At 41.3% G+C, this 15,728-nt stretch overlaps 1 protein-coding gene and 1 long non-coding RNA gene across 6 annotated transcripts in view; one reads left to right on the top strand and one right to left on the bottom strand.

The window, feature by feature from the left end:
* LOC307196392 overlaps positions 1–4,787 on the top strand; it is a 76,590-nt gene extending 71,803 nt beyond the window's left edge. Inside the window, exon 3 of the long non-coding RNA XR_013831125.1 lies at positions 2,814–4,787. This is a non-coding gene — a long non-coding RNA (uncharacterized lncRNA). The remainder of the gene's footprint in view (positions 1–2,813) is intronic.
* LOC307196391 (uncharacterized protein) overlaps positions 1–15,728 on the bottom strand; it is a gene marked incomplete at its 5' end in the record, with an annotated part of 136,093 nt that overhangs the window by 28,570 nt on the left and 91,795 nt on the right. The window lies entirely within an intron of this gene.

Below are 15,728 nucleotides of genomic sequence, written 5' to 3'. Positions count from 1 at the left end.
TTGGGATGACTGAGAATCTACCTTAAAAACACAGCTGAGCTTTAAAAGGAGTTAATCTAAAATCACATGTGGCCTGTGCCAATATATATATTTTAATCATATGAGTCATTATTAAACAAACAATTTAATTTTAAAAATAAAGTGAAAAACCATGGTCTTGTCTGGACTAAGAAACCATTATTTACCTAGTTAGGGAAATAGCTTTTTGTTTGTTTGTTTTTTCATTTTTCTTTTTTTAAATTTATTTTATTTTTGGCTGCATTGGATCTTGGTTGCTGCGCACAGGCTTTCTCTAGTTGCGGCGAGCGGGGGCTACTCTTCGTTGCAGTGCGCGGGCGTCTCATTGCGGTGGCTTCTCTTGTTGCGGAGCACGGGCTCTAGGTGCATGGGCTCCAGTAGTTGTGGGGCGTGGGCTTAGTTGCTCTGGGGCATGTGGGATCTTCCCGGACCAGGGCTCAAACCCGTGTCCTCTGCATTGACAGGTGGATTCTTAACCACTTTGCCACCAGGGAAGTCCCAGGGAAATAACTTTAAATTGTGGTTCTTTTTGGTAACCACAAAAAAGATGAGCTATACAAGATATTTACACTAAATCATTGTATTTTTGCAAGTTTAATACCCGACGTTTTTAGATTGGCAATTTGGAGCTAATATAAAAGAGACTGTTAGACCTGAAAAGGCCACTGGCCATGAACTAATTCAAATCCAGTTTGTTACAGATGAGAAAAATGAGGCCAGGTAAAGGAGTGACTCTCTTTAAGTCTTTAAGCTATGCAGCAGTAGCTGATAGAAAATATGCCAGAACTCAGGAACAGGGAATAGATGTAATTTCAAATGCAGGTCTGATATTATCAAGCTCAAATTACAAAATTGTAACCTTCAATTTCCACATAAGATAGGCATTTTCTATGAAGCACATCTTATAATACATAATCCACTGATTTAAACGAGAAAAAAAATACACAGTGACTAAGAAAGGGGAAGAAACCTAAACTCAGCTGGTTTTCTTCACTGAATACAGCAAACCAAAAACTTGTTTAATTTATTCAGAAGCTAAAATAATCCTCTCCATGAAAAATATCAAAATTAAATTCTGGTCTAATCCAAATGATTATTATCACAATCTCACCATCTGGAAACCCACGTTCTCTAAAAAAAATTTATCATGAAATTGAGAGTTCTGTAGAAAACACAGTAGTTACTTTCTTAGTCTGAAAGTTGAGATCAACAGCATAACATTTCATAACATTCTGATGAAGAAATATTCCTCAGTCTTAAAATAAGTGAACTCGTGGCATGAGTTAAAATATGCCAGATTTTATGACTGATCCCTACAAGAAGTTGGCTGTTTTCTCTTCCTCATGAAAGCTTTCTTGAGTAGGACAGAGAACTCCTGAAGGAGGCGGAAAGTATATCCTACCTTAAGAAGGGTCTGTGCCTCAGTTATGGGGAGCTGGACGCATGGGAGGATGGAGCCAGAGGAAGGGCAGCCTTTGGTTGGCACCACGTCCAAAGCCGGGTGTGTAAACCACATGAAGACTTCAAGCGTAAACTCAGATGATGATCAAGGGCAATATTCCATACGAGAACCTAAGTGCCAAAAGGCAACTGGAGGAAATGGGTAGAGTCTCGAGGTGGTGAATTATTTCCTTTTCCTCACAGATCCAGTGGCAGCTGGAGATTCGGATCCGGTGCTTTGCGAGAGGAAGTCAGCTTGAACTCAGAAGGGTGTTTGGGCTCTAATCAAGCAGCACTGGGACCAGAGTCAAACTCATCTCAATCAGGACAAGAGGAGGCTTCCCTTGGGAAAAATAGGGTAGCGCTCAAGGAGAATGACAGGTGCACTAGGGAAAAAAGAGGCTCTACCTGTGTGAAATTTCCAGATTTGTTACAGAAAGCGGGACAGAGAGTAGGATATAAAGAAAGCCAAAGAAAGAACACAAGAAAGTGGATGAAGGAAGGAAAGGAAGATGTTAGGGAGGGGAGAGAACAGATCTTAGAAATTCAAATACTCTCACAGCAGACACTACAAGATTATGAGTCACTCAGTCCTATGGGACTCATAGTTCGCGCCCCAGATGTGAGCCCGGTACAGTGGGGATATGTGGAATTCGTCACGGGAGAGAGGGAGTCCTTGCTCAGCCACTTACTGGATGAATACCATTGAGTGAATCACCTTCTCTATGCATCAGTTTTCTCTACCACAAAATTCAAATAAAAGATGCACTCACAGGCTTACTGTGAACGCTAAGAAATGTACATGAACACATTCTGTAAGCCACACCTTGTTCTGCACGTGACCATTATCATGCTACTTGCAGATCACATAACATTCAGTGATGTTTTCCTTCAGTCTACTTCTTTCTAAAGCACAGTTATTAAGAGTTGATTGTGAATGGACAGCTAAGAACCTGGGGTGAACCCTCACACATCTGAGGCTAGCCATGGGGTTAAATGCTAGCGCAGGTGTGACCTTCAACGTGTCCCGTCCCAAACCTTCCTACCAGGGGTGTCACAAGAGCTAGGGGTGTGTAGAAGACATTCTCAAATCCGTGGTTTTCTTAGTAAAGTGGTAGAAGGAAAGTGACTGATAGTGAATTATAGTAAAACATGCCCTGCCCTTCTACCTTTTCTCTGCTACGTAGTTCAACTTCTAGATTTTGTGTCTCCAAATACCAGCCTTCTTGGTATGTTTATAAATACCAACCAGTAAAAAAAAGTAAAAAATAAAGAATTTCTTTATGTATTTTTATTTTAAACGAACAGTTTAAAAGCTTTTTCATGGATTTAATTTTTTTTTTTTTTCAAAGCAGCTTGGAGATAGAGCTATAACCTAAGAGATTGGTTTTTCCCTCTGTGCTGAGCCTGGAGAGCATAGCATCTGAAATCTGGCCTTCATTCTACAATAAACGGGGAACTGAGTGGGAAGGGGACTTGCCCAGGGACACAGTGATCGACTGTCAGATTGGGACAAGCATTCGAGTCTCCAGTATTCATGGCGCCAGACTTCACCTACTGTGAGCTCCTCTAGGACAGAAGCTGATTCTCCATTTTGGCTGCGTATTAGAACCACCTGGGGACTTTTTAAGATCCCAGGGCCCCAGCTACACCGCGTACCAAGTGAATCAGAATCTCTGGGGGTGGGACCCAGGCGTTACTACTTCTCGTAGCTACTCAGCAGACAAGTTTGAGAACTCATGTTCTAGAGGACAATATTGAGCTCGGTATTCATGTAAATAATAATGGCTCAGTGGATGGAGCACTTTCTCTGTTGAGGCTATCGCGTCAAGCGCTTTCCTGCTTTATTCCATCCAGGTCCTTGCTGCAGCCTTCTCAAGTAAGTTCTGCTATTACTCCCACCTTACAGCAGAGCAACCTGATTCCTATCCAAGGGAGACACCTTGCTCAAAGCCAAGTAGTTCTCAAGAGGCAAAGTCCAAACTGCAACCCGGAGCTCTTACGGACTAGGCTACACTACCTCTCTAACCTGACAGGCAGCCCTTCTTTGGCTGAGAGAGGAGTCACCAAGGTTTGTCCAGTGACTATTTCTTAATCTCTACTCATAACTCGACAAAAAATTCATTATAGATCAAGACAGCTGACCTTAAGGTGTGAATCCGCCATCAGTCACACAAGTAACCTGAACTTATACACGATGCCAGATGTGGGATCCCGTAGAACACTGACTTTTGTGTAGCAGCCCAAAGGGCTATTTTTCAGGAAAATATGGGGCCATAACACATAGTTTTGCTTCAGGGTTGGTTCCACTTGATTCTGTTGACTGACTATCCACATACTAATATTTCACAGGACACGTCCATCCATGTCATCCCAATCTAACTTCTCACAGGAGTACCTGATGTCCAGCCCAGCATTTATCTGTGGTCTCCTCCAAAGTAAAACAAAGAGGATGGAGACAATGTACAGTGAGAAACAGCTCTCTATTATAGTTATTTTAGGATTGATTTTGATAAACAGAAGTCCAAGGACAAGTTCTCAGAGGTCTTGAAATTCCCTAGAAGACTCCTTTAACAATTTAAAATACCATATTCTGAATTATTGGCACAATTGCTTTATTTCTAAATCCTTTCGTATAGTTCCAGTGTCCAAGTTTGCACTTATATTTATAAATGAGTTGTCACCAAACAGGGCTACTTTAACTGTCCCAGGCTAATGAGAAAAGAACAAAGGCAGATTTAGTAGGCAAATGATGAACTCCTGCCATGTGAACTCTAAATGACATCACTGTGAACTGCGGGGATGAAGGTTCTGAAGCAGTGCGAGAAGTGGTGAAAAAACTTGACTTCAGTCCGACAGATTGGGAAAGGCCTACGCAAATTAAAGGAATAGTCCACACTGTAGCCCTAATGCAAGCGGCAGTTTAGTTTCAGCACAATTAATTACTCTTGGTGATTTGAATTACTTTTGCTTTTGTAATTTGGTTTTAGCTTGTTAATTTGTTCTGACTTCAAAGTAGTATGAATTAAAAGCATAAGGAGTTTAGACCTAGTTTTGTGTGTCTGCATATTTAAACAACATGAGGATAAAACAGTCTAGTTCCATATTGCAGGGTCTGTGAAAACATTTACCTTTAAAAGGGTCCACACACAATGGAGTCTGATTCTGACAGCATGAAAGCTTAGCTTTCATGGGTCTGGGTGAGTTCCCCAGAGGTACCACGCACTGCCCGAATCAGCTCGCCGTGGACCAAGGATGGGAAATACATGTAACACTCTGCACAATTTTATTGGCATTTAAGAGATTTTGTTTTAAGCTGCTAATCTAATCTTTCTTTCTCAGACTCATGTTAATGTTCCAGTTAAACAGAAAATCAGAAAATGAAAAAAAAAGATGTTTTTAATAAATTGAATTTCCACTTGGGCTTTATTAAAATCACCGTGGAAATTACCATGGGAAAGTTTGTCTCAGAAAATGATGATATCAATGATCATTTCTATTCTTGTGATAAGAAAGAGGCAATATTAGGTGTGGACAAAATGTAGGCAGAAGAGTAGACAGTGCCACTCACTGGGGAACAGTCCCAGGGCAGGAATGGCCTTGCTCCCCTGTGAATTCCTCGCACCCCAAACAGTCCTAACATGTGATGGGTAAGTGCTTGCTAGGTGATTGCCATGACTTGCTTGGCCTGTTGCCCTCCAGGACTCATAGCTGGAATGTTCCCACAGCCCTGCCCCTATATTTAGGATCCAGTGAAGCAACCTCAAGACAGAAATCCTGCAGCTCAGCATCAAGTCAGCCTAGAGGCACATCCCATCCTCTGCTCCTGGTAACTTGTCTCCCTGATTCTGAGCCTCTAGTTCACGAAAAGGGGCCCTGAACTGGTCTTTCTGTTTCTCTCGAGATTGGCGTTCTTTCCCTGAATTTAGCCCCCCGAGGTCCTCTGGGTGTCAGTCACCTGCCCGCCTCTACCTCTGCCCATTCTGCTGCTAGATGATGCCATCACTCATGCAGGAGGTGGTAGATACAGAGGTTGAGACTGGGCTGAGCAGACACATGCGGGGTGCCTTGTTCAAGAAGGAGATAACAGATGTGCTGCTTTCTACCTGTCTGGACCTGGCCAAGTTATTTACCATCTATGGCTATGAGTTTTCACCTGTAAAATGAGCTTAAAAATAATTTATAAGCCAGTTATGAGGAACAAATGAATTAATTTGTATAAAGCATTTGGAACAATGCCTGAGTCATAGTAAGCACTCAGAAGTGAGGGCTGTACTCCTTTTAGGTCTCTCATATGCCCACACTCATGCCAAATAGCCCTGGTACTGATAACCTACCATCCGGGATGCCTCTCCAGCCACTGAATTCTGGTTTTCTGACCTACTTTCTTCTACTTCCTTTGGTTAACTGCTCCATGCTTCCCTACCTGAGGGCCCCGTACCATCAAGTGCATCTTTAAATAATACCTAGCTACTATTTCATAGTCTTTAAGCCCTACAGGGTCCTAGCTTGGCCTTAACCTCCCCCTGAACAAACTTCATTTTGACACCTGTTCAGGTATAGGCACTAGGGCTTTCCAACAAGAGTTGCATCCTTACCTGGTGCTATAGGCCCAACCCACTGGGTCCTAAATGCATCTATTCCCTCATTGTCCTGTAAGCAATCCCCTAGGAGTAAGGACACAGTGACAGATCTGCACAGACAGATCACAGGTGAAGGTCTGGAGCAAAAGACAAGAGAAAGCTAAGAAAGCTGCCTAAAGACGCTGTCAAAGGAGCAATTCGCCTTTGTCATTTTTCAGAGCTTTGTATTTCACAAAGTACTAGATTCTCTCGTTTTGTCCTCACAGAAACACAGTGAAAGAGCAGAATATTTGGATGACTAACAGTGCTGGGTACAATTTTACCAGATATGGACCCTCTAAAAGTAGCTGATATGCTCCCGAAATGAGGTTCAAGTGTCGTATTAAAAACTGGCTGTCGCTTTTTGCACTTTTGCTCATACCTTTAGCCCGTGGTGCTCTTGCTGGTAACTTTAATCGTCTATAACCTTCTCCACTGATGATTCTTGACTGCTGATTCAGTTCTTGCTTCTCTGACTCTTTCAATTCAACAGCCTCCATCTGGGAACATTCTCAGACTGGACATTGGCTTCCTTAGATCCCCACTTCTACAACCCCTTTGACTTCTCATATCACAAACGCCTCAACTTAAGATTCTCCTCTTGCTCCCACAATGTGAATGTTTTTTACACCTGTGGTGGGTAGACCAAAGGTGAGCCCCAAAGATCACCACACCCTAGCGGTCACGCCTTGTATAAAAACTTCCCTCGAGTGTGGGAGGGACCTGTGATTTGCTTCTAGCCAACAGAATATGGCGAAAGTGAAGGGATTTTGCAGATGTAAAAAAGACCTCAAGTGGGTTGATTTTGAGTTAGCCAAAAGGGAGTATATCCTGGGGTGGCCTGACTTTGGTGAAAGCCCTTACAAGAAGGACGGGGTCCTCCTTAGGGAGAGCTTATCTTTCCTGGCTTGAAGAAGCCCACATGGCAAGGAGCTGTGGGTGGCCTGTAAGCTCTGAGATGGCTGCCTTCAGCCAGCACAAAGCTGGGGCCCTCACTCACAGAGCCACAGGGAATTAATTCTGCCAACAACCTAAAGGAACTTGGAAGAGTATTCTTCTCCAGTTTAGCATTCAGATGAGAACACAGCCCACACCTTGATTGAAGCCCTGTGAGAACCTGAGCCAAGGATTCAGCTAAGTCCTGCCTGATCTCCCAACCCACAATAAAGGCCACAGTCACAGCAGCTGATCAACAACACCACAGTTGTTTAGAAAAACTATAAAATTATACCAAGTTGAAACAACCAGGGTGATAAGCCTTAGGGGGGACAACATAAAAAAAAAAAAACAACCCAAACCAAATGTAGAATGGCCAGTTCAATAAAATCATACTAAATTTAACTTGAGGTTTGGCACATTTACTATTTTGAGTTAGTCCCCAAATTCCTTCTCAAAATGCATGACTATGTGCAGTCTTATTAAAGAAACAAGCTAGAGCATCCCTGCACTGACAAGCAGACAGAATGTAAACCAGTGGGCATGTGAGAATCCAATAGGATGCGTAAGAGTACAAAGGATAAATGGGCACCATCCCACGGTGGTGATCAGGAGAGCCAGGCAGCCCTATACTCCTAAGTGGAGTCAAGAAATGGATGCTTATAGAAAGGCAGAGACAATGGGGAACTGTCACTGAAAAGCCCTCTTTGCCTCTGCACACACTGAAAAACAGATCACAATATCTACAGAGGAAACTACAGAGTTCCTTTCTATTCTTTTGCGAAGATCTCTCATACCATAGAAAAGGGGACTGAAATTAAGCAAACGTATGGTACTTTAATAAATACGGTACATTAGAAACTCTGAGTTTGGGGTCTCTTCATTTTTTATAAGGTTGTAATTGAAAACTTAGTTTAACGACACATTTACTTTAGGGATCCCTATCACTGGTCACTGTGAGGCTCCCCTCTGTGCCTCTAGGACAGATAGTGGGAAGTGGCACGATAGAAAATGAATGCCAGTCAGTGGTGTGTATCTATCACGGAAGGGCCAGGTGTATGCAGTTGCCCACAGACACAGAATTCAATGCTGGGAGGGCTTTTGTGCTCTCTACTCCGATTTTTATATATGGGGCAGGAAAATCTATCTCACTTTCAAAATCAGCATTGACCTTGTTTGTAGAATGTTCTTCCTTCTTATTTGTTTAATCACTGTCATTCTAGATCTATCTTCTGGAATGATTTTGAACTATTCTCATCAGCCTCCACATGGCAGCCCTTCCGGTGTGTAAAGACAGTTGTCATTATCCCTGAGTATTCTCATTTCCTCTTGGGAGCTCAGCGCAATGAACAGCAGAGTAGGAAAGCCATTGCCTGAGATAAGAACCCTGTAGTTAGGCTAATTGTTTCTCAGGTTTCTCCCTCTTCTTCATTCTGAGATTGATCCTGATGACCAATATGTTAATGCTGCTCCTAGTAGATCAGTCAACTCAGGATAACTCAAGAGTGAGACCACGGATACTCAAACTATGCTCTGAAGAAAAGAGGGAGTCATGGGCAGGGTGTCTATTCAGAATTCAAAGGAGAAACTCTGCTTTGATGTGTATACATATTGAGTTTCTATGCAAAGTTTTATTTTAAGAAAGTTCTCCTATTTTTTATTTTATTTTTTATTTTTTTGCGGTACGCGGGCCTCTCACTATTGTGGCCTCTCCCATTGCGGAGCACAGGCTCCGGACGCGCAGGCTCAGCGGCCATAGCTCACGGGCCCAGCCGCTCCGCGGCATGTGGGATCTTCCCGGACCGGGGCACGAACCCGCGTCCCCTGCATCGGCAGGCGGACTCTCAACCACTGTGCCACCAGCGAAGCCCTCTCCTACTTAAAAAAAAAAAAGTTAGAAAACCATCACCCTAGTCCATCTGTAATATGTCTAATTTGAATAACCTTTTTGCAAACTTGACTCAAGACTTTAAGGCCAGGAAATTTTCATACCTGATTAGAATGCAAAGATTTTGATGTGCTGTATATGTACAATGAAAGAGTCACACCAAAAATTGTGACAGAGAAATCTTGAAATTAAAATCATGAACAGAGTTTAAAAAAGAAAAAGATGTAGGTTTGAATATAAACAACCACTCAATAGAATTCCTTTTCACTAAAAACCAGAAGCACATCTGACATTTTATCTGCGATGATTTTATTTACATGATATTCCTGAGAAAGCAAAAATTTAGGGACAAAAAATAGATCGGCAGTACCCCAAGTGAATTTATTGGGGTAATGAAACTGTATGACAATGTGTATGTGTCAAAATGTATAGAACTTTAAGAAAAAAAGGTGAATTTTATTGCAGGTCAATTATATGCAGATGACATAATTTTGTTTGCAGAAAATATGTAATATTGATTTTATAAAAATTAAAACTTTTGTATTGGAAATGACACCATTCCATAAAGTGAAGAAAATATTTGTAAATCATTTGTCTGATAACGGACTGTATCCTGAAATTATGTAAAGGGTACTTACAACTTAATAAGGTTAAAAAGCCAAGAAATAGAGAAAGTACATGTCCAGACATTTCTCCAAAGATACACAAATGGCTAATAAGCACATAGAAAGATGATTACCATCATTAGTATCACAACCACAATGAGACAGCACTTCATGCCCACTAGTATGCCTACATTCAAAAAAAGAGAAAATAACATGTTGACGAGGATACAGAGAAATTGTAACCTTCATAGATTGCTGGTAGGAATATAAAATGGTGTAAATGCTACTTTTAAAAAGTTTGGCAGTTCCTCAAAATGTTAAACATGGAGTTTATATATGACTCAGCAATCCCACTCGAGGTTATATACAGAGAAGCAGAAGTATATGTATATACAAAAACTGTACATGAATTTTTCCTAGTTTTTTGTACTGAGGTAAAATACATAGAACATAAAATTTACTATCTTAACCATTTGTAAGTGTACAGTTCAGTAGTATAAAATACATTCATAATGTTGTGTGACCATCACCACCATCCATTTCCAGAACTCTTTGTAACCTTGTACCACTAGATCTCTGTACCTATTAAATACTACTTCCCCATTTCCTCCTCTCCCTAGCCCCTGGCAACCACCATCCTACTTTTTGTCTCTATGGTTTCGACTCTGGTAAGTATCTCATATAAATGGAATCATACGGTATTTGTCTTTTTGTGACTAATTTCACTTAGCATAATGTCCTTAATGTTTATTCATGTTTTAGCATATGTCAGAAGTTCCTTCTTTTTCAAGGCCAAATAATATTCCATTGTGTGTGTATGCCACGTTTTCCTTATCCGTTCATCCCTCAGTGGGCACTTGGGTTGCTGCTTCCACATTTTAGATATTGTGAATAATTTTGCTAAGAACACGGGTATACAAATATCTCTTCAGAACCCTGCTGTTAATTCTTTGGGGTACATATTCAGAAGTGGAATTACTGGATCGTGTACATGAGTGTTCATGGCAGTGTTATTCATACTAGCCAAAAGTGGGAGCAATCCAAATGTTCATCAACTGATAAATAGATAAATAAAATATGGCATATCCATGCAATGGAATTTTACTCCACACTAAGAAGGAATTACTCATACATGCTACTACATGGAGAAACCTTGAAAACACAGGGCCAAGTTAAATTAGCCAGCCACAAAAGACAACATATTGTATAATTCATTCATATAAAATATTCATAGTTGGCAAACTTAGAGAGACAGAAAGCAGATTAATGCTTGCCAGGGAATGGGGTGGGGAAAAATTAATACGGAGTGATTGCCAGTACAGAGTTTCTTTTTGGAGTGATGAAAATATGCTAAAATTGGATTGTGGTGATGATTGCATGAATCTGTGAATGTACTGATCCTAAAGCCAATTCAACTGCACACTTTAAATGGTGAGTTGTATGGTATGTGACTTATATAATCAATAAAGCTGTGAAGATAATTATACCTCAGCAAACCTGACTCAAAAGAGAAAAAATTTTAAACTTCCAAGGTCCAAAGAGGGCAAAACACACAAGCAGCAAGTTTCTCTTAGAAAGGAATATAAATAACCAATACCATATAAAATGATGCTCAACTTATCAAGAGTCAAACTAATGCAAATAAAACAAAAATGAGATCTATTTTTCCCAATAAGATTCACAAAAATCAGAGATTGGCAATAACCAGTGTTGGTGAAGTTATAATTAATCTTCCCACCCTCAGGACTCATAAACGCTCAGCTGAAACAAATTTTGTAGAAAGAACTTTTGTAATACATTTCCAAGTGAGTCATGTGCATAACTTTTTATCTAATTTTAAGGCCTTAGTAGCACAGGTTTTATAATCAAACATTCAAAACTGTTCCAGCAGTGCTTGGCATGGAAGTGACCTCCCAACAGCGTCTGTCCAGAAGGGACCCTGCTGAGGCAGGGATTGACCTTTGGTTCCAGGCTGTGAGGAAGGTGTGAAGGGTCCTGAGACAGAGGCTGGGACAGACAAGGGGGCTGAGACTTGAGGCACATAGTGGTCCTGGTCAGTTGTATATAATTTGGTACAGATTTTATATATTTCAACAATTACTCTTGTCTTACTGACCAAAAGTTGGCCCTATAAAAATACAAGTGTTGAAAATGCATGCAGTGGACATCATCACAGGATGTTTATAATATCAGAAGAACAGTGCTCATCTTTAGGGGACTGGTTACGAAAATTGTGGTACATCTAGAAAATACGCTAGCCTGTGGCCATTACACATGATTTGAAAATATACACTGTTAACATGCAGAAGTGTCTGCAATACTGAATGAAAAAAATTACTTAATATTGATAGTAAAATTATAAAAATGTGAAAGTATTCATTCACATATGCTTGTGTGCATGAATAAAGAAATATCACCTGGAAGGCACCAGTGACACCTCTTCCATGAAGTATTTGCTAATTAAGTCCCAGTCCTTGCCATCATGTAGCTCGTATCCCAATGTTGTGGGAAGAGGAGGAGGAGGAAGGGTGAGTTTGGGGAAACGGTAAGCAATAATTAAATATGATAAATTCAGAACAATGAAAAGTTCGATGAATAAAACTTACAAAAGTGAGATATGAGAGGAAGGGCTTTGGGTGGACTGGGGTGGGGGGTGATATTTAGCAAGGGTGGTCAGAGGTGACATTTAAACTGAGATCACAGTGATGAGAGCGAGCCAGGTATGTAAAAACTATGGAGGAAAGAGTTCCTGCAGAATGAACAATACACAAAGATCCAGAGACAGAAGTGTGGTTGTTGTGCTCAAGCCACTCAATAAGGCCAGGGGAGTAGGGGGGCAATGAGCCAGGGAGAGCTGGCTGGAAAGGCAGATTGAGACCAGATCACATGGACCCATGTGGGTTTTGTCAGCCACGGCATAGAAACTTGATTATTATTTTAAGTGAGATGGTAATCTATGGCAGAGAAAAAAAATATCATTTACTTTAAAAATGATTACTAGACTGCTGGTCAGTGAATTTACTGCAGAGTAGAAGCTAGGAGGACAGCAGGTGTCATTGCAGTGGCACAGGCAAGGGATGCTGATATGCACAGGGATGGCAGCTGTAGATGTGATCAGGTAGTGAGAAGGGGTCAGATTGGGGGCATTTTAGAAGTAGTGCTCACCAGACAGCTGGTGGATTGGAGGTGGGGATGAAGGAATGAGAAATATCAAGGCTTTCTGCTAGATATTTGACTTGCACAATTGTGAACAATAATGGCACTGACCAGGGGAGGAGCATGTTAGGGTGTTTGGGAGTATCTAAAACTGAGCAGGACCCTGTGGGGCCCTCGTGGGTACAAATCCTTCCCGTGTTCCCCATTTCTTGTTTGCAGGAAATATAGGCTTCATTCAGCTCCCTTAACCTTCCCTGAGTTCCAAAGGGCAGATTCAAACAGTTGCTGATCAGGGAAGGGAGGGGACGAAGAAACAAGGGAGAAGCAGTCAAGAAACAATAGTGCAGCCTTGGGGCAGGGTCCTGGTTCCTCAAAGAATATACAAAACATTATCTTTGAGCTCTTCTACAGAACCAAGGCCGCCACCTCGGCAGAGGATGGCAACTTCAGGCTGAGCACAAGATTCCTGGAGCACCACCCTTTTACCTCACCACCAACCAATCAGAAGAAAGTCACTCACCCTGCAACCCTCACCCCAAATTTTGCCTATAGAACTTCCCCCCTCCCCAAACCACTGGGGAGTTAGAGGTTTTTGAGCATGAGCCACCCGTTCTCCTTGCCTGGCCCTGCAATAAACCTTTCTCTGCTCCAAACTCTGATGTTTCAGTTTGTTTGGCCTCACTGTGCGTCGGGCACATGGACTTGTGTTCGGTAACATTTTCAAGAGTTCTTTTTGGAAACATTAACTTTTGGATACCTATTAATTATCTAAGTGGAGATGCTGAGAAGACTGATATTTGTATCTGGAACTCACAGGGGAGGGGTCAGAATTTGCCATACAAATTTGAATGTCATCAGCAGTAAGGTTGTAGTTAAAGACAGGAGACTGACTAAGGTCACTTAAAGAATGTAGGTAGAAAAGGGAAGATGAATAAGATTGAATTCTGAGCCCCGTAAAGTGAGGAGAGAAGAATCCAGCCAAGTAGATCAGGGATTGGGAAACTTATTTTCATAAAAGGCCAGGCAATAGATACTTCCACCTTTGAAGGCCACACTGTCTTGCCTGTGCCTCCTCAACTCTGCTATTATATCACTGAAGCAGCCACAGACAAAAACAAACAGGCATGGCTGTGTTCCAAGAAAACTTTATTTACAAAAGGAGGCAACAAGCAGAATTTGGCCAGCAGCTGTGATCTGCCACCTCTGGAGTTGATGAGAAGGAATAGAAACAGTGGTTAAAGGAAAACAAGCCAACTGTGGTGTCATAGAAACTTGGAGAAGATGCTTTAAGATGGAAAGAGTAGTCTATCAAGTGAAATGGAGAAAAATGAAGCCTGAGTATAAAAGCTTTCAGCTGCATGGGTCTATGTGGTTTGCTGAATGCACTACTGTTTCCCACGATATCCTGGGGATGCAGCTCCTTCTGCCTGCAGTGTCCTCCACCCCAAATCTCCATTTGATGAATTCCCCTTCATTCTTTTTTATTTTAACTTTTTTTTTAATTGAATGATTCTTTAAATTCTACAGTGCTTTACAATTTTCAGAAGTTTCACACACATGATTTCATATAATAACCCATTTCTTTCATCTTTAAGTCTTCAATAATACCTGACCCCAGAAGCTTCTGTAGTAGACAGAATAACAGCCCCCCCAAAGAGTTCCACATCCTAATCCATGGAACCTGTAAATATCTTACCTGAATTAAGGATCTTGTGATAGAGAGATTATTCTGGACTACCTGGATGGGCCCTGTGTAATCACAGGGGTCCTGGAAGAGGTTGAATTGTGTCCCTCAGAATTCACATGTTGAAATCCTGATCCCAAGGACCACAGCATATAATCTTATTTGGAAATAGGGTGATTGCAGCTGTAAGTGATGAGGTCATACTTGAGTATGATGGCCCCCTAACCCAGTATGACTGGTACCCTTATAAAAGGGGGAAATTTGGACACAAACAAACATATAGAGAGAGAAGGCCATGAGAAGTTGAAGGCAGAGGTCAGAGTCATGATTCTACAAGGCAAGGAATGACAAATATTGCCAACAAATCTGAAGCCAGGTGAGACACCTGGAACAGATTCTCCCTCATAGCCCTTAGGAGAAACCAACACTGCCAACACCTTGACCTTGGACTTCTAGCCTCCAGAATTGGAAGACAATAAATTTCTGTTGCTTGTAGCTTTGTACTTTCTTTCTGCAGCCCTAGCAAATGAATACAGGTTCTTAAGAGACAGAGAGGCAGGGGAGGAGGTAAGAGTGATACAGAGGGAGAAAGACAAGCTGAACTTTGAAGACGGAGGAAAGGGGCCATGAGTCAAGGAAGGAGGACCACCTCTAGACAGTGGATTCTCCCCTGGAGCCTCCAGAAAGCAATGTAGCCCTCCCTGCACCTTAATTTTAGCCCAGTGAGATCTGTGTTGGACTTCTGACTTACAGACCTTCATGATAGTAAATCTGTATGGTTTTAAGTCACTAAGATAGTGGTAATTTGTTACAGCAACTAATACACTTTCCAAGTTTCAAATTCTTCATATACATTCCCTGCACAAACCTAACTCCTGTCACTCTGGCTGGACCAGGAATATCTTAAAGGCAAGTGCCAGATTTTACTCATATTCTGATCCCTAAAACACAATAAATACTCAGTAAATAAATGTAGGTAAATGTATGTTGAATGCATACATCTTTCACCACGTTCTTCACTGCTTTTTTCTGCCTGGCTATAAGCTACTCAAGTTTTAATTTTCTGGCCTTGAAACTCATTTTATTTACATGACTTAATCATCTGTATTACATTTTATTGGACTACTTTAAACTGTCCTAAGTGGTTTTGAAATTCGGAAAAAAAAAAATGACGACTTTGAAAACCCAGGAAGAAACAGGATCCATTAGGAAAGTGTCTTTAGCAGAAGATTGTAATGTGAAGTCACTTGACCTAATTTGCTGCAAATCACTCCTGAATATATTGCAGTAGGCAGATCTGAATGGGCAATTTCACAGGAGAAGCTGAGCTGAGCTGATCCTTATCCGTCTGCAAATCTATTTAGTTTTATAGGTGAAAT

The sequence above is a fragment of the Stenella coeruleoalba genome (genome assembly GCF_951394435.1).
Source record: "Stenella coeruleoalba genome assembly, chromosome: 13".
In the NCBI taxonomy this organism is placed as follows: Eukaryota; Metazoa; Chordata; class Mammalia; order Artiodactyla; family Delphinidae; genus Stenella; species Stenella coeruleoalba.
This window is presented reverse-complemented; position numbering and strand designations above follow the sequence as displayed.